This window comes from Amblyomma maculatum, chromosome 3, assembly GCF_055883805.1.
Source record: "Amblyomma maculatum isolate TAMU_Amacu chromosome 3, ASM5588380v1, whole genome shotgun sequence".
Lineage (NCBI taxonomy): Eukaryota > Metazoa > Arthropoda > Arachnida > Ixodida > Ixodidae > Amblyomma > Amblyomma maculatum.
The window spans coordinates 57,579,545-57,604,227 of NC_139346.1; the positions used below are offsets into that span (position 1 = coordinate 57,579,545).

The following is a 24,683-nucleotide window of genomic DNA, read 5'->3' on the forward strand; positions in this document are numbered from 1 at the left end:
CCAGCTTGGTTGTGCTCTGCGTGTTGATGCTGCGATGCGGCAGTGTAAACGCGCTGTATCGCTTTGCTCATGAAAGCTATCCGGCACTTCGGAGCTTTTTTGTGTTCTGTTGTCCGCTCCAGCAAACCGTTTACTATTCATTTGGCATGGCGGCAGCTGTTGGAAACAGCAGTAGCGGCCGGGGCAGCTGCGAAGGACTGCGCTCCATTTCCGCAGGCCGAACTCGTCACAGTTGGCTGTGAGGATGTATCCTTTGTATCTTTCACAATACATGTACCTTCAATTATATAATAATTGCAATGGGAACTGTACACACAGATACACGGCGAATGATTCATACGGGCAGCTACCGAACACGGAATACAGATAATATACGAAAGATGCTTTCAGTCATCGCCACAATGATTTAACGTGAAGTGCGACCAATTTCATGTCGTGTGTTTCCTCTCGACAGTGCATATTTAAATTCGGTGTTGCGCTGCTTTCGTTTCTCGCTAAAGGCGCGGGCAGCGTTCTCCGTGGTTACACCACTAAGGTCTGCTATCGCTCACCGAGCTTGACGAATGCATGCATGTCGGTGGTGCGCCGGCGACCGAGTGCGAAACGCGTACGATCGAGCTGTCTTGCTTCAACAATGTATACTTTGAAGTTAAACCATGGTTCGAGAACAGCACGTAAAAGAAGCAGTGTCTAAGGTACCATCCGTTGACATTCTATGCAGCCTTGTTTTACGTCAGGCGGTGCAGCAACGTCGTATCTCCGTCTTGTCGTAAAACATCGTTTGCACGACGTATTGTTGAGCAAAATGTCGAAAATGGTACGCTCTCAGCTTCGTCTATATAAGATCACTCGTGGGTTTCAATAAATTCAGTTGTGAGTAGCGCCTTTGTCTCGTCTTCTTTCTTGTGGTGTGTTAAGCTCGGCGCAGTTTTTCACAGTACATACAGCAGCGCTTGAGAAAGCGGCGCAGCCCGCTGGCGTGGCGGACGACAGCACTCTCGCTTAGCGCTATTTTCCTAGTCGTCGCTAGGCCTAAATTGTCTCGCATGGAAGGAATATCCGACGGCGCTCTGTAATTTCTCAGCGCTAGAATACGGTCTCTTGTGGAACTGCGTTACTGCCGATCCCATTGTATCGATAAAAGAAAGATGTAAACCTCGGTGACGCCTTAGCAGCGAAGCCAGTGTGCGCACGATGAACAGCGCGCCGCACCAGCGGCAGCTAGCTGTGTTGAGAAACTTGTTTGTTTTGCAGTTATCAGCAACACGGTATGGATTAGAGATCCGCAAGAAATATATGTTTTTGCTGTCAGCCTGTTAAGTGAAGAACAGGTTTTAGCACGCTCTTCTGCCGCGGGCGGAAGAAATCCACCGTATGGTTGGCGCGGAGGTCTTGCGGTAGGCACGGCCTGCTCGGCGTGCGTGTTTACTACAGCGGAGGAAGTAGAATGGACATCGTATTCGTGTGTCAGTCACTGATACTAAGTCTGTCTGGTTTACACGAAATGTTCATAGGCGGTTCAAATCAGGTGGACTGGAAAGCGGCAAAGCAGAAACATATCATAGCCGCACTCAGACTGTCATTGCATGCTTTCCGCATACGATCTCGGCATTCACCTTGCAATTTGTTTTATTGTTTTTGCAGTCCACGAACACGCGCTGTTTTCCGGATGACATTACACTAAAAATGTGCTCTCATAATGGCATTTAAGTCTCTCAAACGACAATATACCGACGGGCAAGGCTGCTATGGAATGAATGAAGCGTGCGAATGCACGGCCCCCACGGTGCTGGCAACAATGGGCCGGGCAACGACTCTGGTTAGAAAACATTTTCCACCTCTCTTGCTTGCTTTTTGTAAACGGTTTATAGACCACATTTTTTCACCCTCGCGCTCAGGCTGCGAGCGCGCTCCTACTCTCGACACCAGACGACATCTATCGGGCGAGCGCGTTCAGGGGACTGCGGTACCGCGTGGGTCGCGCAGGCGCCTCGCGTTGAATACGTGTTCGTGAACGATTGTTCTTCAATTCCGTCGTTAACGCATTCTACCACTTATGCATTTACGTGCGTGCTCTGCCTCGCTACTCACCTTTTACCTTGTTCCACAGTGTACTACAGCATTTTGAAGCGCGCTGTTCTCTCGTTGACGCCTTATACGAAGTTTGCCTACCATGCAGGTTGCGAAATGTAAATTGCCGTTTAAGCGCCGCGGTGGCGCTTCTTTTTTTTCTGGGACAGCTCATGACAAGTAATAAACGCACACGTCTTGCTTTTTTACTTTTCTGATTCTGCATATGATAATGTAGGATTTGGACCGGACTCCATGGTGTGAGATGTTAACCGAATCGGTAAGCTTCGCGCTGAAGGCTGCTTAGCAAAACGTGTATCGGTCACCAGTGGTTCGATCGTTCTTGAATTTCCCTTGCCGTGTCTTAACGGGAGTTTAAGTCCGACTATAATAGTCGCTTGGTCAAGTTGGGTAATCCATGAGTGCAGACTGCGCAAAAATTAGTCTGGAAAACCAAATCGTTATTTCTTTATTTCAGAGAAGGTCGGCATGCAAAACTGTTGAGCGTAGTAGCTTTTTGTTGTTTCAGTCTGAGACGCAACAAAATTTCGTTACCTGCTATAACCTGACCCGAACAGCTGAACAGATCTTTCTCACACACCGAAAGCATCAAAATGCTTCATATTCAGCCGCTACTGCGTTCATATTTGTTCAAAAATTAAAAGAAATGGAAAAACGGTGCTGTACCCTCCTGTGGTGGCTCATTGTATGGGGCTTTTGACTGCTGAGCCGGAGGAGATGGGTGCAACCACGAAAGTTCTGGCCGCTCTCCGGCAAAGACGAAGCTGAAGCCGCCTGTGTAATGTGCGATGCCATCACACGTTAAAGAACCCCAGGTATTCGTTAATTTTTCGGAGCACGTCCCTACGGCGTACCTCATAGCCGATGCTACTGTTGTACGCTAACCTCTATATACCACATGAGAACTGAGTTGTCATGCTTCACCTAGCATTTTTTGTTGCTGTTTCTTCCTTTGGCATGTACGACAGTGTGCGTGCAGGATTCAAAGAAATGTATCATGCTTGACGTGAAGGCACTACGGTTTGATGGGCGCTAGATTTCCCAGTGATGAAAAGTAACAATCCTGATGCGGCGGCGTTTAGAAATAAATCGCAACAAAACTTGCCTGCTGTTAGCTTGTTGATTCTGACAGCACACCGCTATAATATGTCGGTGTTACAGGCACACACCATGCAAGCGACAACACAGCCGAATTGGTGAGGATCTAAATCGCTCACAGGAAGGAAGAACTCATTACAAGTTGAATTATATGCGAGTCGTACGCAAGAGTACTGTTTGCAATTGTTCACAAACGTCTTCTCATCAGTAAGGTACCGAAACGGCAGAATTATAGCGCGGCTGCATGCTGAGCCCAAGTTACGGTAACGTGATAGACAAACTAAATTTAATTTTAACGAGTCGATTTTAACTCTACGACAATGCAAATAAACTTGCTCTAACACAACCGTGAGGTGAAAATATTGTTACAGACTAGATGGATCTAGAAGAGGAGCTGAAAGTGTAGGAGGACGAAGAAGAAGTGTGTGGTAGCGGAGTTGCTGTCTGGCTCGGGTGTAGTTTGGATGGAGTAGCGTTGCCTTACGTCGTTGTAGTGTTTCTTCGATAAGTGAACAGCTAGATCATGGCAACGTGTCGACGTAAGGGTGCCGTCGTTTCTGCTTCTGTTTGTATTCTGATATAAGTGCGATGTAATCAACGTTTCGCGGGCATTTGTTGGCCAGGCAAATGCGCGGCCAGATCGCAATAAACCGGAGTCCCGAAGACTGCTCGGCTGCTGTGTTGTTCCTATTCCAAACTACAACAACTTGGCGACGAGGATGGTGAAGCAGACCGGTGACCACGTCTGCTACGGTTACTAAAACAGAGACTCATCCGGTCTTAGAAGACGGCCCACAGCAGAGCGACTGGGAAGCAGCCAGGATGGCCACGATTGGGCATGCGGAAGCTTTCGGCGAATCTCAGTCAGATTGGGATACATATGAAGAAAGGTATAACGAATTCCTTTGAGTGAATACCATTCCAGACGCCAACAAAGAGACTCTTTCCTGAGCATTTTGGGTGCGAAAACATACACGTTGTTGGAGAGTTTAACCACCCGGAGTGCGCCAGCCAGTCGACCTTTAGCAGAACTGCAGAAAGCATTACGAAAGCATCTTTTGCCCAGATCATCTGTCATCGCGGAAAGAGCAAAGTTTCACCAAAAAATTCACCTTGAAACAGACAGCATTGCGAAGTTCGTAGCAGACCTCAAGGAGTCCGCGGAAACATGTAATTTCGGCGCGAATTTAGAAGAAGCTCTGAAAGACATATTTATGTGTGGTGTGACCCGGGCCGACATCCAAAAGAGACGTTTTGTTGAGGATTCGTCTCTGGCTTTCACAAAAGCGGTTGAGATTGCACTATCAGTCGAGGCGGCTTCTAAGAACGTAACAGACTGCCAGTCTAGCAGGGAGACCGAGGAGGACCTTCAGAACTTTTCTGCCTAGGGTAGACGGTCACGAGACGGTTCGCCATGTACGCGATGCGGGTTGCGTGATCGCAACCATGCTTGCCGATTCCGAACAGCTACATGCTTTAGATGTCACCAAGTTAGGCATATTCAGAAGCCGTGTGGCTCCGAGCCGACGTCTTGTTCGCATTCTCCGAACGCAAACAGACAAGATACACAGCGAAAAGATGGCCGGAGGCAAAGCTTCGGCGTGTTCGAGGTCAAGGATGATGTCGAGCCTCTTGCTACAGGCAGCGGGCAATAAACCACAACAAGAGCCGATATGCTTCACAATGTGTATTCAGGAAGTGCCGCTTGAAATTAAACACGACAGGGGAGCAGCTGTATCGGTAATGTCATACCGGCTTTTCCGGTCATGTTTTACAAAAACGAAGTTACGCCCAGCATCGGTGTTGCTTCATACGTACACGGAGGAGTGTGTGAGTCCAGAGGGGGTGGGGACAGTAAAAGTGAAGCCTAAGAACCACTCTTTACAGCTGCCTCTTCACATTCTCCGCCAGGAGCGCCCTGCTTGCATAGGACGGGACTGATTGTATCAGCTCAGGATTGATTGGAGTACCGTTCATTACGTGGATGCTCAAGACCACCGGACCTTGAAAGAAGTCTTGGACCGTCATCGCCAGTTGTTAAGTAACGATCTCGGTGAAATTACAGGTGAGCAAGCTCAACTATCTATCAAGCCGGAACTGCAGCCAAAGGTTTGTAAAGCTAGAAGCATTCCGTTTGCGTTAAAAGAAGCCGTGGAGAAAAAACTGAATAAGCTCGCTGGTCTGGGTGTGATCGAGCAAATTTCGAACAGTCGTTTTGCTTCGCCAATTGTGCCAGTAGTAATTAAAGATGGCAGTGTACGCATCTGCGGGGATTTTTAGGCATCACTGAACCCGTGCTTAAATATTGAAAACTATCCCTTACCAAAGATTGAAGAAATATTTGCTGCTTTGACAGGAGGGCAAGTGTTCTCCAAAATTGGCCTGAGTCGAGCGTACCAGCAAATGCTAATGGACAAGGCTTCTAGAGAGTACCTCACCCTAAATGCCCACAAAGGACTGTTTGCAGTAAAGTTTGCCGTTCGTGGTTGGCTCTGCTCTCACCTTCTTTCAAAAAATCACGGACAACTTGTTAAAGGGGCTGAACGGGGTAATATGCTACTTAGATGACATTTTTGTTAAGGGCCGAAGCGAAAAGGAACACCTCGATAACTTAGAGGCTCTACTAACCTGGCTACAGGAAAGAGGAGTGCGTATTAAGGCAGAGAAATGTGAATTATTAAAGCCAGAATTGCAGTTTCTGGGTCATGTGGTTAGTAAGCAAGGAATTTGAGCAGCGCCAGAGAAGGTTAAGCCCGTAATAGAAGCTCCCGTCCCCAACGCGAAAAAGCAGCTTAGAGCGCTTACGGGCATGGTAACATACTACGGAACATTTCTACCAGAGCGGTCAGCGGTAATGTTTCCACTGAATTAACTGCTCTGTAAGAATGCGCCGTGGACATGGAGTGAAGAGTGCGACATTGCCTTCAAAAAGATAAAAAGGCTACTAGTAGTAGCGCCGCTGTTGGCACATTATGATCCGGAAGTACCGCTTCAGGTAGTGTGTGATGTTTCATCATGTGGGCTGGGCGCCGTTCTAGCGAAAGTGGAACAAAATGGTTCTAGACGGCCGATGATGTTTGCATCGCGCACATTGTCTCTCAGTGAAAGAAACTACAACCAGCTAGAGCGAGAAGCTCTAGCCTTTGTCTTGGGAAATAAAAAAAAATATTATTACATTTATGGCTGATTATTTAACTTGATAACTGATCATATGCCTTTAGAGACCATCTTTGGTCCAAAGACAGGAATACCAAGCATTGCTGATGCTCGGTTGCATAGGTGGCCACTATGCTACTGGCCTACCGTTACGACCGGGTCTATCGTTCAGGGGCAAGCAACGTGGAAGCAGACTGTCTGTCTCGTCTACCACTACCCGACACTCGCGAGAACGATGACGATGAAGTAACCGCATGCTACGCACTTCGCTGGGAAACGTTTCCAATAACAAGCTCCGACATTGCTCGAGAAACTTCAAGAGACCCCATTCTACGACAGGTTCTTCACGCGGTCACGATACAATGGCACGAACATGTAACGGATGAAGGGATGAAACCTTTGGTTATGAATAGACTGGAGCTGTCTGTGAACGAGGTTTTTTATACTGGGGAATGCGCATTGTGGTTCCTATGTCGTTACAGAAGGTGATCCTGGACGAGTTGCACGAGAGCCGTCCCGACGCTGTGCTGATGAAGGTAGTTGCTGGAAGCTACGTCTGGTGGCCAGGAATTGACGCCAACATGGAAAACCCCGTACAGATGTGCTCGGTCTGCCAGCAGCAGCGTTCGCTGCCTACCAAAGCTCCCCTTCATCCATGGGCGTGGCCTACAAGGCCATGGGCCCGGCTTCATCTGGACATCGCTAATCCGCTTCTTTGACACAACTTTCTGGTGGCGGTAGACGCCCATTCAAAGTGGCCAAAGGTGCTCTTCATGCACTCGAATTCGGTAGAAGCTACTATTGGTAAGCTTCGTGACCTTTTCGGCCGTTTCGGATAACCAGAGGTTATCGTCACTAATAACGGGTCACGGATTTGCAGCAAAAAAATACAGTTATTCTTCAAGATGAACGGAATAAAACATCTGCGGTCAGCCCCATATCATCCGTCAAGTAACGGCTTGGCTGAGAGGTTCATCCGAACAATAAAGGAAGCTCTCCGAAAAGACATCAAAGCCCGGTTTATTGAAAAGAGACTAGCCAGTTTCCTTCTAGCATACCGGAACACACCGCATGCTACGACTCGGCAATCGCCGACAACGCTTTTGATAGGGCGACCCCTTAGAACGCGGCTCGATATACTAAAGCCTAGTGCTCGTTCAGCAGTCGAGCAAAATCAGTTTCTGCAGACACGCAGGCGAAGAGAACTGCACAGAAATTTTGCCGTTGGTGAAAGAGTGTTCGTGAGAAATGCTATACTCCGCGTCAACTTTTCTTGGCACCGCTGGGAAGACTGCGGGGCCGAAAGGCATTGTCTCCCTGCTCGGGTGAATATAGTTCCCAAGTTAAAATTAGTGTTTAGCCTTGAAGAAAATAGAAATCATAAAACTTGTGATCTTAAGCACATTTCTAACATAACTACGATTCGCTAGCGTTGGAAGCTGACTGCGAAGCGTTTTGTTTTCTTTTCCGGGTTTTCTTGGTTTCCTTGAGTTCCGTTGCGGGTCTTCAAAACAACGAGCGCGCTAGAAGAGGATGGAGTCTTCTCTTTGCGCCGCGTCGGGTTCTTCCGAAACTATATACCTCTTCTTTCGCCAAAGAAGATGCAAGTGAGACTGAAAAACCGATGGTTGTCCAAGCAGGGAAAAGAGATGGTGTGCAACGTGTACGCTGGTGTAAGGAGCAGTGAGCCTCAGCTTTCTATATCATCCGTGCGCCGCAAAGTCAGCGAGCTCACCGGTGTGAGTGAGCGTGCCGTCTCCCGTATTAAAGCGGAGACCCTCTCTGCACTCTTAAATTTCCAAAGCGAAGAAAGCTGAAGTGGTCACCTGGGCTTATTTAAAAAAAAAAACCGGGAAGATGCGGCTTGAAAGGTGCGACACTTTCACTCTCGCTGCTCTGAGTAGCAAAGTTCATCAGTATTATATGCGCGACGAAGTGCCGACTGCTGCAAAGTTACGGAAGGACGTAGTAAATGATCACGATATGGATATGCCGAATATAAGTGTCCGTACGTTGCAGACGATACTAAACGATATCGGGTTTGCGTTCCGGAAGCGCAAGCGAAACTCTTCCCTTCTAGGAAGATACGGCATCGCCGTGTGGCGACGAAAGTACCCCCGGACGATCCAGGAAATGAGAAAGAAGCAGAGGCAAGTACGCTTTTTGTTAGGTATTTTTGGACATGTAACTGCATGCATTATGTGAGAAGGCAAAGATGAAATATGTATTGTTTTTTAATTGCAGCGCTGTAAGACAATTACAATGGAAAAGCGCAGTGCAGTGTCGGAAGCGGTTTGGATGAACCTGAAGAGGCAGGCGCATAATAGACGAAGTGATACGGTCATACGTAAGTTGAGTGCCCTGCGCTGCCGGCTTCGTCGTATCATGTGATCGCGATAAAAACCGTCCAGGTGCATCGTCTCACGAACCCTGCGATCACTTATAGCGACGGGGCCGCTTAGGGGCTGCATGTATAAGTCTGTATGCTTTTTTTTTTAAACCTCTGTCCGTCCTAAATCGAAGATCGCGTCAAAATCACCTTGGGCTCGTTGTTTATTACTATTATGATTATTTTTATTATTAATATTACTATTAGTAGTCGTAGTAATATAGTAGTAGTAGTAGTAGTAGTAGTAGTAGTAGTAGTAGTAGTAGTAGTAGTAGTCAGTCAGTTCAGGCGTTCAGTCGTGTCCGACTCTTCGTGATGCAGAAAACCGCGTGCCACATAAATTCACTTCCTTTTGCAAGACCGTTTGCTACCTTGATGAGACCTGGGTTAATGCAGGCCACGTTAAAGATAAATTTTGGACAGACACCACAGTGGCGTCAAGGGAAGATGCCTTTCGCCAAGCCCTAACAACTGGACTTCGTGCACCAAGCGGCAAAGGCGGCAGATTGATCGTGGTTCACGCCAGCACTGAGAATGGATTCATCGAAAACGCGTGCCTGATCTTTAGCGCTATAAAAGCAACTGCCGATTACCACACCAAAATGGACGGTGCTCGATTCGAAAAGTAGGTCATGAAACAATTAGCGCCGAACATTGATCAAAACAGTGTAATAGTGATTGATAACGCTCCGTACCACAGATTGCAACTGGAAAAAGTACCAACTTCGCGTACTCGAAAAAGCGACATTGAATCTTGGTTGACCGAAAAAAACATTCCGTTTTCGGGCGACCAGCTAAAGGAGGAACTGTTGCAGGTTGTAAACCAACACAAACATCGATATTCTGGGTACCGCATTGATGCTCTGGCAAAGAGTGCTGGCCACGACGTAGTCCGGCTGCCTCCTTATCATTGTGAACTTAATCCAATTGAGCTGGTGTGGAGTCAAGTGAAAGGCTACGTCGCTGCCAACAACACTACGTTCACTCTGTCCGCAGTAGAAAAACTCGTGGACGAAGGGGTCTCCCGCGTTGCAAGAGAGAATTGTTCATGAGACTGCGCCCATGTTGTACGCCTTGAAGAAGAAGCATGGGAACGTGATGGAGTAATTGACACGCAGCTGGATGCCATTATAACTTCTCTGGACTCGGAATCTAGCTCATCCAGCGAAAGCAGCGAAATGAGTGGCGTGGAAGATTTGGAAGGGTGACATCAAGATTGCTGATTCAAAGGAATTTCCTATTATTTTCGCTGAAATATTGTCACGTTGTGTGATGACAGTGTTGTGGAGCATCCATATATTTTTGTTAATTTATTCGACTACAGTGCTGTGTTTACGCAGAAACACTACCTGCTGTAGCTTTCTGTGCTATATGAAAATACGTGGTGTGATCTACTGGCCCAATCATTTATTGAATGCTTACTTAGACAAACACAGAACAGATATATGTATGGTTTCTACTAGCATTAGCAAAGATCATTTTAGGCGCTGTCTCTTCTTTGCACTTTACTTTTTATTTCTCACGGAAGCGTAACAATAAATCGCGCAATACCGCACGTTAGTTTTGGCTTCTAGTGCTAAAAAATAGGTAAGCTATCTATTTGTACTTCGTTAGTGAAAAATGTGCGAGCCAAGAGTTATAATGCCTTACTGAGAGTTGCTGCGCACGGTTGGTTGCACGTATAAAAAAATAGATAGATGGATTTATTGAAAGGAAAAGGCAGAGAGGTTGCCCGAATAATTCAAATCTGGCCTGCTACTCTGCACTTTGGAAGGCGAAGGAGAGAAGAAAGAAGGTCATGATGGGTGACGATGTGGGAGAAGGCATATGAAATATACCTATACAGACACGGCAGCTTGCTTTACAAGCGTGAATCAAGTCTGCTGGCGCTCAAATAACGGCAAAGAGCACGCACTGCCTGGACGCCCTTCCCCTTGTCCTGCCAAGCGCCCAGCAGCAGTTCCTCCGACAGAGGCCTCTTGTCTAAAAGCTTCAATGAAGCAGCTAGTACATTTCTTTCGCTCGCATACTCTGGGCACACCAATAATACATGGTCCACAGTCTCTGGGATGCCACAAGTTGAACATTCCGGTGAGTCCATCTGTCCAATTAAATGTAAGTACTTGCGCGTGAAAGCCACGTTTAAACGAAGTCTTTGTAACAAGCATGTCTGATGACGCGGAATATTGCGCGGAACATTAAGTTTAAATGTTCGATCGAGCCTTCTTAGACGGATGTGTCGGGCGTCTGGTTGAGCCCACTAAGCTGCTGTAGCAATATTCATATAACTCTTTAGAAGACACGTCGTATCCGCTCTTGAAAAAGGCACAGTTGTTTGGAAGCCATTGATGAGTGCGCTTTTCGCTTCAACATCGGCCTGCTCATTCCCATGGAGGCCGCAGTGGGCAGGGATCCATTGAAACATTATCATGTGGCCTTGCAGCTGGGCAGATGTGATGAGCTCCATAATGTTTAGTGCCAGGGACTGATAGACAGTGTGGCGTAAGAAGTTTTCCAAAATTTGTAATGCAGTCTTCGAGTCCGTGAATATACACCATTTTTGAGGTGGTTCCCCACATATATAGCGAATAGATTCCCGAATGGCTACAAGTTCGGCAGCGGTTGATGTAGAGGTATGTCCCAAAAGGAAATGCAGAGTCGTTTTCTGAGCTGGTATGACCACAGCTGCAGCGGATGCCTGTCCTGACACAGATCCATCGGTGTATACGTGTATATAATTGGGATATTCTGACCAGATGTGTGCAGAGTAAGTTGTTTGAGTCCACTAATTGGTACCATTGATTTCTTTAGTATTCCGGGAACACGAAGGTGCACCAAAGGTTTATCCATCTTCCATGGTGGTTGGGTGGGACGATATGGGAGGGCATATCCTGTCGGTACTTGCGACTGATGGCAGCGGAGTGCACTTGTAAAACTGCAGTCCGGCCTCTCATCCAGAATCTTGCTGAATGGGTGAAAACGGTGTCTTGTAAGTGCTCGTAAATATACACGAAGTGGTTCGTGTGACAAGTATATGGACATTGGACGAGCGTGTGCAATGTCAGTACATTCTCGTCTGGCTCCTCTTCATTAATGGTGGCTATAAAGCGCGCGTTAACCTATTAAAAAAAGATATCGGACTCCAACAAGTAATCTGCGGAAAGCGCTTCTCTCTGGCCGCGGAAATGAAACTGAAACTGCAGTGAGAGGCTCCGTGGAAGTCGACCCTCCGAACTACATGGCGGAGGGACACATTTACAGATGCTCTTCCCCCGTAGCTTCGCTAGCGGTGCCAAAAAAGTTGTCGCGGAGTATAGACAAGGTTCCAGATGGTTGGAGGCAACTGTGACATCACGCTCGAGGCCAAGGTCCTATGCCTTACAGGTAACGACACCGCGTGGAGTCATGGACTGGAAACGGCATCAATACCATATACGTGTAAGGGAGCTGGACCCAGGGACCACTGCCAGTCAGGGTGATAGCGCTAATGATGATGACTCCTGGCAACTGTGGCAACCATCTGAATCACCGTCACGCCAGTATTGATAAACCGCATACCAGGCAACCTCGGGAACCAGCCACAACCATAACTGAAGTGGAACCCCTCATTTCTGAAGACGTCAGTTGCGACTCCAGGCATCCTCCGAGTACCACGGACAACGAACCTGCAACACAACATTGGTACTCAAGGAGGCAAAGACGTCCCTCGTATCGGTATACATCGCAGCCGAGATTGTGCAAAAGAAAGTTTCGTCAGTGTTGTGAAGGTATTTTTGGCTTATGCCTGTGTTAAGTCAAAATGTTTCTTTATTGTAGCCTTGTGTAACCATATAAGCATCGTCTAGGGAGAAGGGAATGTAGTGTTTGTTCGATAAGCGAACAGCTAGCTCATGGCAACGTGTCGACGTAAGAGCGCTGCCCCATTCTCCTTCTCTGTTTATCCTGATATAAGCGCGCTGTAATCTATGTTTCGTGGGCATTTGTTGGCCAGAAAAATACGCGGCCAGATCGCAATAAACCGGAGTTCCGAAGATTGCTCGCCTGCTGTGTCGTTCCTGCTCCAAACTATAGCAGTCGTGACACCAAGACCGCTACAGTTCCGTGGAGAGCGGTTTCGATTCCTCGACATCACGCGCCCCTGGAGCATCGTCGTAGCCGCCGCATTGCTGGACTTCCGCCAATGTTCAATACCATGCCGCTCCCAACTGAGTCTACTTCTGTGCTTCTTACCACTTCAAGTCAAGCTGCTTCAGCCTTTTATACACCGTACCGGGAGCTCCGCTCTTTCGCTGGCGCAACGGGAGAGGATGTTGCCACCTGGCTCCGCCACTAGCAACGGGTGAGCCGCTAGAATTGTTGAGACGCCGCTACTCAGCTCGACAACACCGTAGTATTCCTTACCGACACCACCCTTTTTTGGTTTGAAAACAACGAGGACACGATGACGAACTGGCAGTGCTTTGTCACTTGACTGAAATATTGGTTCGGTGACTCGTCCGCGCGCAGGAAACGGGCCGAGCAGACCCTCGCCCATCGTGTCCAACTACCCAGTGAGACCTGCACTACCTATACCGAAGGTATCCTCAAATTGTGCAAGACGATAGACTCCCACATGTCGGATGAGGACAAAGTCGGGCATCTTCTGAAGGGCATTGCACATGATGTCTATAACTTTCTCATCGCTAAAGATGATCTCTCGACTGTCTCCGCTGTCCTTCGCAACATCCGCACATTTAAAGCACTGAAGACTAGTCGAATAACGCCTAAGTTTGCAAGACTTTCCAATGTGACAAACGTCGCCAGTGTTGACGAGCACGTGCCGGCGGACCTTACATCGACTATCCGACGAACAATTCGTGAAGAGCAGCTACGGCTCGATTCTCACAGCCGACACACCTCACAAGTGTCCTCCCACCCATCTTTTCCTTGGGAACCAGCCTACACGCTGCAGTCACAGCCTTAGTACCCATCTGTTCACACCGCACACCCTCCCTCTACCAACGAATGGCTGCAGCAACATTTCTCAAGCCCTGTTTCTTCGAGGCATCCTACTCAGCGTAACGACCTTCGACCACAAAGACCTAGGCCACCATCCAGGTTTACAGATCAGCGCGACCCTGGCTCTTATCGACACCCTGACATCGAGTACTTTCAGGACCGACCTTTTCTCCGGCCTGCTTCTATCTGTTACTGGTGCGGCATCCCAGGCCATATCTCAAGACAATGCCGCCATCGTCGCCAACACGGTATGGCCGGCCAACTTACTCAGGCATGACCAGTGATCACAGTGATCACCCAATTGACGCCCATCGATACTGGCCGCCTCCTCCGCATGGTCAGTTTCAAGCCGGTGACGTACGCAACAACTCCCCAGCTTCCGACCGGAATCTAGCTCCACCCCCTGCATTTCGTGCTCGCTGTTCGCCATTCGCCGTCTCCGCTGCATCGCTCCAGGAAATTAGACGCTGCGGCCGATGGAGGTGAGGCCGCCGGAGAGCAATCGCTACTCGCAGATATGCCTCATTCCATGACCATGCTAAAAATAGGATCCGTGTGTCAGTTGACGGTATTTTCACAATGGCGTTAGTGGACACGGGTGCGACAATTTGACTATGAGCTTATCGTTTCAAAGCATGCTGGGACTAAAAGTAACGTTTTCTTGAAACGAAATGCTAACTTCCATAGCGTTATTTAGAAGTGTTTAACGTCAATGTGTGTCTTGGTGGAACCGTGTTTCCAGTGGAATTCGTCGGGTTGCCCCACTTTACACACGATGTAATTCTTGGTACCGATTTTCTGCGCATGTGTGGCGCAAACGTAGACTGCTGTACGGGCGAAATCAGAGTTCAAGGCTGCCTTCTGCCTGAGTTATTCGACGAACCTCTTGTTCGTGATGACGTGTTTTGTGTGTACGACGGTACCGTTGTGCCCCCGATGCCTGTGCAGTGCGTTCCGGTTTCGTGGTCTCGTCGTGCGAGCAAGGAATTGATGCTACCATGACGCCTAATTATTCGAAGTGTGCGAAGACATCTCTTCTGGTGGCGATAACCCAGGGCCGCACGCGATTGTGGAACAGTAACTGCTCCACGCAGCCAGTTATATTAGCAGCTGGCATGAAGCTGGCGTCTTGTAGTGAAGACGTCCCCGTATCAGTGGTCTTGGTTACGAATCTACCTAAGCGGCATGTCTCAGCGTCCTCAGTGATCGCTGAGCTCCGTGGTATGATTAGTCATTCCCTTAATGTCACAGTGCGTGATGTTCTCGATCCTTTATCGAAGTTTTAATCAGTTTTTGATTTTTCGAAAGCCACGAGATCACGCTCCAATTAATGCATTGACACTGGATATGCGCATCCTATTCGCCAAAACCCGTACCGTGTGGAGCCATCCGAGTGCAAGGTGATCAATGAGCAAGTTCGTGAAATGTTGAAGCAGGGCGTCATTCAAGAGTCGTGCAGCCCGTGGCCTTCTCCAGTAATTCTTGTAAAAAAGATGGCACATGGCGATTTTGTGTAGATTACAGCCACCTGAGTTCAGTAACTAAAAAGGACATTTATCCGTTTCCCCGCATTGATGATGCTATTGACGGCTTGTACTCTGGGTCCTATGTTTTATTTCTAGACCTGAGGTCTGGATACTTCCAGACTCCTATGCACCGCCTTCATCACTCCCGATCACTGTTCGAATCCAATGTAATGCCCTTTGGTTTTTGCAATGCGCCTGCGATATTTGAAAGATTCATCGATTCTATACTACGTGTACTGAAATGGCAGGTCTGTATGTGCCATCTTGACGACGTAGTCATAATTGGTCAAAAATTCCAAGAGCCCAACGACCGCTTGGTGCTCGTTCTGGACTGCGTGCGCCAAACTGGCCTCCTTTTAAATTCAAAGAAGTGCCGTTTTGGTGAACGACAGGCGTTGGTGCTTGGTCACCTCTTTGATGGGGAGGGCGTCCGGCCTGGTCCTCAGAAGACCGTAGCGGTTGCTGCATTTCAGCAACCTAGAAATGTGAAGGAAATTCACAGTTTCCTGTAGCTTTGCTCCTATTTTCTACACTTCATTCCTCATTTTGCAAATGTCGCGTACCCGCTCACGTGCCTGCTACACAAAGACTATCCCTTCCAGTAGGCATTTGAGTGCGACTCGTCTTTCCGGCAAGTGAAGTTCCTATTAAATTCATATCCTATTTTACGGCACTTCAGCCCTTCTGCTCCAATGGACGTGCATACTGACGCAAGTGGAATAGGCATCGGGGCTGTCCTCGTTCAGCACTATGATGACCGCGAACATGTGATTGCTTACGTCAGTCGGACTGTAAGCAAGACTGAGTGCAGCTGCACTATCACAGAGCAGGAGTGTCTGGCAGCTGTTCTCGCCGTGCAGAACTTTCACTGCTACTGATATGGACGGTCTTTCGTAGTAGTAACTGACCACCATTCCCTATGCTGGTAGCTCAATCTCCGAGATCCGTCTGGTCACCCGGCCCACTGGGCTCTTCGATTACAAGAATACGACTATACTATTTCTTACAAGAGTGGCCGACGGCACACAGATGAGGACTGCCTCTGGCAGTTGGCACTTGCCACGACAAAATGTGACGCGGACAACTTCGCGCATTACATCGCTCCTTTATCTACGAGTTTTCACAATATTCCGAACAGAGAAACAGAACGACCAGCACGTAAAGCCGTTCTTGCAGGCTTCTCAGGACCCAAACTCGAACAACCACTTTTCTGTACGCGATGGTCTGCTGTACAAGAATATTTACTCAGACACTGGTCGTCGGTTCCAGTTGGTAGTACCTAAAAGCCTCCGTCTGTCTGTTGTACGCGTCATGCATGAAAATCCAGCTTCCGGACACCTGGGATCGGTGAGAACTTTTCACCGCACCTCAGCAGCGATCCTACTGGCCCCAGATTCGCCACACGATTGACCAGTATGTGGCCAGCTGTCCTGAGTGTCAGTCACAAAAGTCCTACTAGCGTAACCCCCGGAATGCTTCACCCTGTAATGCCGCCCGAGGCTCCTTTTGAGAAAGTCGGAGTTGACCTTTTGGGTCCTTTCCCAAAGTCGCGAAAAGGAAATCGTTGGATTGTTGTATGTGTGGATCATCTTACTCGCTACTGTGAGACGGCCGTTCTTCCCGCCGCTACAGCCCACCAAGTGTCTCTTTTTATACTGCATTATAAACAATGCACCACTGCTTTATAAACAATGCCTTCCCGCGCACCCAACTTTCGGGCTGAATAGAGCGCGGCTGGGGTGTCTTCGATACGCCGTGTGTCGAACAGGTCCATCAACTGCCCTGTTCCTTCGTTAGCTGCATGCACCCCGTGAGGGACCACCGAGAAATCGTGTTTCTGGAAAACAGACCCTCCCAGGCAGAGGGGAGCGTAGCAATTAACGCGTCCTGAAAGTCTTCCAAAGTCGAGGCGGTGACAAAAACGTAATGTTCCCGCATTCCAAGCGTACTCGGGAAGCTACCGGCACCGGAAAAGAGGCGCGTAACAAACAAACAAAACGCTTGAATCCTGGCTCCGAGGAGCGAGGTTCGGCTGCTCTTTAGACGCAACACGGAGCTACGCGTGCCAGCGCCAATAAAAAATGCTGCATTTATCGCGGTCTTACGCACACCCCCTAAAAAATGAGCTCGCAGTCTCCGCTCATCCTATCCTAATACAATAAAAGCCGCAACAACCCGCGACGAAAACAAGGCTTGTATGGATTTTCACACATGAATGCAACACAAAATGAACTTTGTGAAACGAGATGGGTCTAGTACAGAATCAATTTCACAAAGGTGCACAGAATGGGCGAACATTTTTTGTCCTATTGAGGGGCGTATGTGATCGGCAATCCTCACAAAGAGTTCGCGCGCAAAGCACAGTTCGCGCCACGTCATGCAGCCTTCTTCACACCAGTGTTTGGTGTCGCCAGACAAATCTGTGCACGCTACCTGTTGGGTGAGCGGGAACCTGCACGTCTGATGAGTTCAGCCTTGCTATACCAAACAACCAGATCCAAATTCGGACCATTAGGCTTTCTCTTTTCCAGTACTTTGCGCAAGGTTTGTAGGCAGCTCTCCTAACGACGCTGGCCCGTGATGTTTCCTGTTCTGACGAAGTGCGTTGGGCGCACGCCTGCTGCTATCAGCCGAAGGCGGTACCGTATAGTTTCCGTGTGTGCCTCCTCAAGTAGCACAACAGCATCGGACCAAAACCGGCACAGCATAGGAAAACATTGGCACAAATGTCGGACCTTTATTGGCATTTGACCCAAATTCAACCCGAGCCAATATATAACCGGTCTAAAAACTGACATAGGACCTATATTTAGCCATTGCAAAATCCGGCATACTTCGATGCTGGTTTTCCACTTTCAAACCAATATTTATATATATTCTTAATGACTGGCTGTTGTTTATTGGCAACCGAACCGTGATTGTCGGCTATCGTAATATTTGTCGTCGGATGTTCTTCATTGGCTTGTGAAAATTTTCATCCTCTCAAATTTATTGTCACTTCAGTATTTGTAAGCCAAGCCTATATACTTTATGCATAATGTTAGTATCTGAATTATATGTTGCTTTCGTGTTTTGTTTTTTTACCAATCGGTTGCTTGTAGTCATTCACATGCCTAGAGATGTTTGTGCAACTCATTGGAAAAATGCATTGAAGCAAGACCAGAAATATGTATTGTGAATGAGATTTTTTTATTTAGTAATAAGAGAGCGCGCATGTGTACCGGAGGTTGTTGGAACTTACTGGAAGGCCCAGTGGCAGCACCATTTGTATTTAGGTGGCTGGTGAGTGGCGAGTTTCTTCGAAAGGTAACGCCGGTATGGTCCAAGTGCAGGACAAGAGGCTAAATGGTGGCCAGTTCCAGATGCCGTGTGAGGAAACTCAGCCAGGTGTCTCCTTCACCCTTTTCCACGGGCGATTGCTCTGGGAATCCATCTGATGATGAAAACCTGTTTTTCAGCGATGTTATGTCGCCCTTGTAATGGATATAGAATCTGCGGAAACAGAGAAAATCAAAAGAAATATACTGTTGGCGCTGCTCCCCACGCGCAGTTATCGTATGTCACAGCTCTGTCAGAGAGATTTCAGCAGCAACTGTTACAACATTGCAGGATGGGTAATATGTGCTTAGTCATTTTCTTCTGCAGCGAAGTTTCTAAGTTCATAGTCGCACAACCAGGATTTTTTTTTGCGTTGTGGCGTTATAAGCCAACGCTGCATGGAAACAATGATCGAGATATGGGAAGCTCGTAGTACAGTAAGCATCAAGGAAAGCTCTTTTCCTGCAAAACAACAAAAAAGGCCTCTTGTACTGCATTTACTGCAAGTGAAAGTCATGCGCGTGCAGATTTAGGAAACGTGGCAGGTGATATTCCTGCTTTATGTCCGCTAATTCAAAAAGCGGAGCACTTTTAGGCTTGAGACCGAGCCATATCGAACGCCGCTCAACCGCAGTTGATTGCCAGGAACAAAATGCAGGACATGTTGACTTAATTTCTTTCAGGCGCATGGCAAAGTTCGTGTGCGGCAACGAAATTTACGGCCACAAAAACACGTGAAGTTGTCCATGGAGGAATAATATTGCGTAGTTTCATGGAAAAGAGATACACTGAGACAGCTCGACTGCTAAGAGGCATTAGAAACCTGTTATGCGTTAAAGAAGAGAAAAGGGAGTAATGAGGTACTAAGCGCTGACCAATAAAAAAGCAGGACTGTTATAAGCCGAAGTGAAGTGTGACTAGCTTATATAAAGCATCACCTGCTACCGCTGAGCTTCCAAGTGCCTAAATGCTTGTTTTCTTTCTTCTCCATGCTTCATTACGACACGATGCTTATGATACTCAAGGTACTGTATTGCAGTCGCCGAAGAGATGGACAGTATAACTGGAAATGATGCTGACCCTTAAAGCAGAATTTAAGATCAGATGGGCATTGCAAGCAAAACGAAATGAAACCTTCATGCAGAAACCAATCAGTCTAAATATTTCTGGTCATAAAATATGTGAGAGCTAACAGCATTCTATGCGTACAACAAATAGTGATTGATCAAGAGTACGAAGCAGTCGCATGTCACCGCGTATATGTACGCTCCGCGTCTGATTAGAATAGTAAGAGATATTTTCCTTTGCAAAGCAGACGTGAAAACAAATGTCGTACAGAAAAGCCTTGAGGCTGGGAAATTCACGCCACGCTACAGCATTTTATTCCAGAAAATCATAATGATCAGCCAGCTTTACAAACAAATAAATACCACAACAAACAGTACAATTGTGTACATCGAATGGAGCCCTAATTTTGGGAAATACTCCGAACTTAGGTAGGCTGAGGCTGAGCGAGAAGCAACTCTGTCAACCATCGTTAGAAATGACCTGTATGGTACTGGCGTAAAAAAGAAAAACTGCTCCATGTTAACCTATATATCGCTTTATTTTTTATGCGGCCCCTCAGGCGCGGTGTACAGAGCATGGAGCACGAAAATTTAGTAAAACGAATTATATAAGACCATCTTCCTTGGGAAAATTTCAGCTGTTTCAGCTTAAGAGCATATCGGCGCATTCATGCAAAAAAAAAGGACAGGCTAAGAATCTCAAAACAAAAACTACCTGTTCCAATCACGCAAGGTGCTTGATGAAAAACCGAACTAAATGATTAGAATTAAGAGTTTCATCTGCTGAAATAATACATGAACAATTTTGTACCCTTGGAGACCAAGTAGCGATAAATGATTATTTTTGTTTTTCATTGTCCAGCTCGCAAACCTTTAGGCCAAGAATGTGCGTGCAAAATACTACTTTTAAGACAGAACCAAGAAATGTACTCACTCATTTGGCAGCTAGTGCTGATAAGTGTATTGATGGAATGTAAAATTTTGGTTGTGCTGAGAGAAGTATTGGGCCGAAAAGGCGCATCCGTGTTCCCCCGTCCATTTTTTCAGTCCGCCGCGGCGTGCGCGAGTGTTGGCGCAGCGTAGGGATCGTTCGTAGAGGGTGAGAGGTAAAAAGAGAGAAAATGCATCAAGGGTCAGTGAACCGTCGAACGAGACAAGCGTGTTCTGTGAACATGGACAAAGTTGGGGTTTTCGTGACGCCAGTACTGCTGTCAAGTATCGTCATTGCTTCAACATACAACTTGAGGTTGCACTTTGTCTCACAAGATATTTGTAGCACTGCGAAAGCCAGAGGCATCCGGTCAAATCAACATCAAGCGTAGCATCAAGCAATTGTGCTCTTACGCACCGACTTGGGGGTGACAGTATGAGCACAATTCTCTATTATAGTGCCCAGGAGCGGGAGACACTTAGGGACACAATTGCAAGGGCTGCTCTTTCACAATGGTGAAGATATCTTGTGAGACGAAGCATAGATGAGGGGGGGGGGGGGGGGGAGGCATAAAAAAAGAGTCAACCATCGCGTGTTGGAGGCAAGTGTATCGTTTGCACCCAGTCCTTCTAAATATTTGCGACAAGATTTCCGTGTCGCTTTTAAGTGCATGCGTCTTGGCGGATAACTTCTGCTGGAGATGACCAGCACAGAACGCCCGGAACCGGGGAAGCTTCTTGGTTTAACTGTGCTTGCAGATAAAAAAATTGCTATGTTACGGCTGTAGAGCGCATTCAGTTAACTTAGAAAAATTTGCGCTCAGATATAACTTCCGCGAGCGAGCAATACTAAAATATAAAGAATTTTGGAAAAAAATTTCCGCTCAGATATAACTTGCGCAAAGTTGTGAGGCTTAAATATTGTCACAACTCAAGCCACAGGAGCCGTGAAGTTACGACCCGAGAGTCAGGTTTGCTTCTAGCTCCGATGACAGTGTCCAGCACCAGCGCGCCTGTCAAGCCAACAACCACTTCGTTGACGTCGGCACCAAGCACGGCGGCCGCGCGGCGCTAGGCATGTGGCATTATTCCCCATCCCCCCCAGCGGGCCCCCCCCCCCCGCGAAAGCGAAACGTCGTCCCAATGTCATGGTGAGAAGAGAAAAAAAAATTAGGGGTGAGGTGAGCTGTAAAATAGTCGGTCTCACATGCAGCGGCAAGGTTACAAAACGCGACGTTGACGCAGCACTCAGTCACGTGAAAAGTACGGCATTAAAGCGTACCACGTGCACAATTTCAGGTCGCTGACGCTGAACACTGACGCTCACACTTCGTAGTTGCCACTGTTTCAGCGGCGAATGACTTTATAGCGTCCGAAATACCGATGTAGCAGTTTTTCACACAAGCCTTTGTTACGCACGGGGGTCCACACCCACACTTGGTCCCCTGGTTTGAAGTGGACTTCCCTGTGCCGAGGGTTATGGTATCGAGCGTCGGTGGCAGGCTGCTCCTTGATGTGCAAGCGGGACCGCTGGCGAGCTTGCTCGGCCTGTTCCGCGAAATGAGCGGCATCGGGTTCTACCGCTTCATCCCTGAACGGGAACATCGTGCGGGCCTCCCTGCCATATACGAGAGGGAATGGTGAAAACTGCGTGGTTTTCTGGAGCGCTGTATTGTAGGCAAAGGTGACATACGGCAGGATCTCGTCCCACGTTTTATGTTCAGCGTCAACGTACATTGAAATCAAGTCCGCCAACGCTTTGTTGAGTCGTTCCGGTAGGCCATTTGTTTGTGGGTAATAGGCTGTAGTCGTGCGATGATCGGTATGGCTGAGAGTTGAGGTGTCCCTCAGTAGCCGAGCAGTAAATGCCTTGCCTCGGTCAGTAATAATGTTCGACGGTGCACCGTCTCTAAGCACAATTTCATTCATAAAGAAGTGAGCAACTTCTCCGGCAGTACCTCGGGCAAGGGCCTTTGTTTCAGCGCAGCGTGTCAGGTAGTCTGTGGCGACTACAATCCACTTCTTTTCATTAGAGGATAAAAGCAATTGGCCTAGACGGTCCATGCCCACTTGCTCAAATGGGGTGAGGGGTTGATACTTAACCAGTCAAAGGACGAGACACAGGAAAGAAGAGGACAGGACAAAGCTGGTATCTGATAAGGAAGGTTTCTTCGTCGTTGTACCTGACAGCTGTTTCTCTGAAAAAGCCTCGGCTGCGATTGCCAAGAACTTTAAGGTGAAAGCGAAGCCATCGTCTTACAGGAAGCAAGCTATCGCTTGGTTAGACGATCACAACCTGAAGGCTTTAAGTTCGAGGTTGAAGGCAGCTACAAATGCCAACTTGGATGTTTTCTTCTCGGCGAAGACGCACAAGACGGACATTCCTTTCAGGACAATTGTTTCGGAACGTCGAACATGGCAGTACAAGATTTCGGGATTTTTGAAGAATCATCTAAAGATGTTAAAAGTTAAGGACCCATTTTTGATTCCGAGTTCTTCTAAGGTGCTAGAATTTTTATTGGACAGAAATCCGGGTAGGTGCTCTGCAATGAGCATTGATGTGGAGGACTTATATTATTCTTTGCCGCAGGACGGACTTCTAAGGTGTGTGCAAGACTGCATCACTGTAGATAATGATGAACTGGCATTTATTAATGCGTGCGGTATATCGGTTGCTAGTTTCTTGGAGCTGTTATCCTTTTACCTTAGTTCCACTTTCGTCTGTTGGCAGGGCAGCACATACATCCAGAAGTCAGGGGTATGCATTGGGTCGCAGGTCGCTGCTGTGCTCAGCGACATTTTTCTGTCTAAAGCTAACAGCGCATTGAAGCCAGGTTTGAATGCCATCGGTATAGTAGCGTTTCGCTACGTCGATGACTACCTTATTTTCTTGGATAAGGATGGTTTCGATAGTTTGGCGCAAGATGTGTTACGAATGTTCAAAGAGCAAGGTCAGGGCCTGTCTTTTACGTACGAGTTTCATAAAGATCACCATATACAGTTTATGGTTTTGGACCTGTGCTTTGAAGACAATCACGTGTGTTGCTCCAGAGGAAAGCCTCTGCTTAGCTTTGAATCGGACCACTCGAGGTTGGTAAAGGATGGGTTCAGTTCAGTTTTATTCCTTAAAGGCCCCCATTTCAGGGGGTGTTACATAAGGGGGGGGGGATTACATTTGTAGTGAGGAAAACAAACAGCGATGGTAATTTAACATTGAAGGTGATCTGTTACGCGTTCTTGAAAAGCAGATGTTGAAGCGATGGCGACGATGTCATGGGGTAGGCCGTTCTAGCCCGTGGCTGCTCGAAGAAACAACGAAGCTGAAAACGTAGCAGTGCGTGATAGTGGGCGGGCAACTTGAAGGGGATGACTGGTGCGGTGAGATATGCGTGATGCGGCGGTGATATACGGTGCTTGATTGAGAGGAGAATAAAAGCATTTGTGATAAAGGGTGAGGCTAGCAATGCGACGACGTAAAGAGAGGGGTGGCAGTCCGGATGTAGCTTTCAAGGATGACACACTGACGTCATATGAGTATGAGGAATGAATGAATCCGGCAGCACGATTCTGCACAGCTTCCAATGCGGTGATTAGATATGCTTGATGTGGGCTCCAGATGGCGGATGCATATTCTAATTTGGGTCTTATAAGTGATTTATACGCGAGCAATTTAACACGTGGTGGGGCAAGACGAAGGTGACGTTTTAGAAAACCGAGTGTTTTGTTTGATGCTGAAATGATGTTACCGACATGAACCTGCGGTTGGCGGTCGCATGCATCAAGTCCGCATTACGTAAATCTTGTCATCACCGTGTTGAAGATGCATTTTCACAACAAATTTCGAAGTTGTTGGCGGCAGGCTTTCCAACTGTCTATCTCGCTCGTCTGTCGGAACGTGTTTTAACACGGTCGAGGAAGAGCAAAACGGGGTAGGGTGATGTCGGTATGGCGACGCGGCGAAAGAAGGTCGCCGCCATACCGTACCTCCATGGCGTTTCGCACCGACTTAAGAAACTGGCGGCAAGGTACGATGTTGACGTTGTATTTACACCGAGAAACAAGATAGAAGGCTTGTGCGCCAGAGTTAGAAAGGGGCTAGACAGTGTAGCT

At 47.7% G+C, this 24,683-nt stretch overlaps 1 pseudogene; it reads left to right on the plus strand.

Moving 5' to 3' along the window:
* Nucleotides 1-8,328: 8,328 nt before the first annotated feature.
* On the plus strand, nt 8,329-9,942 carry LOC146194819 (uncharacterized; annotated as a pseudogene).
* Nucleotides 9,943-24,683: the final 14,741 nt, after the last annotated feature.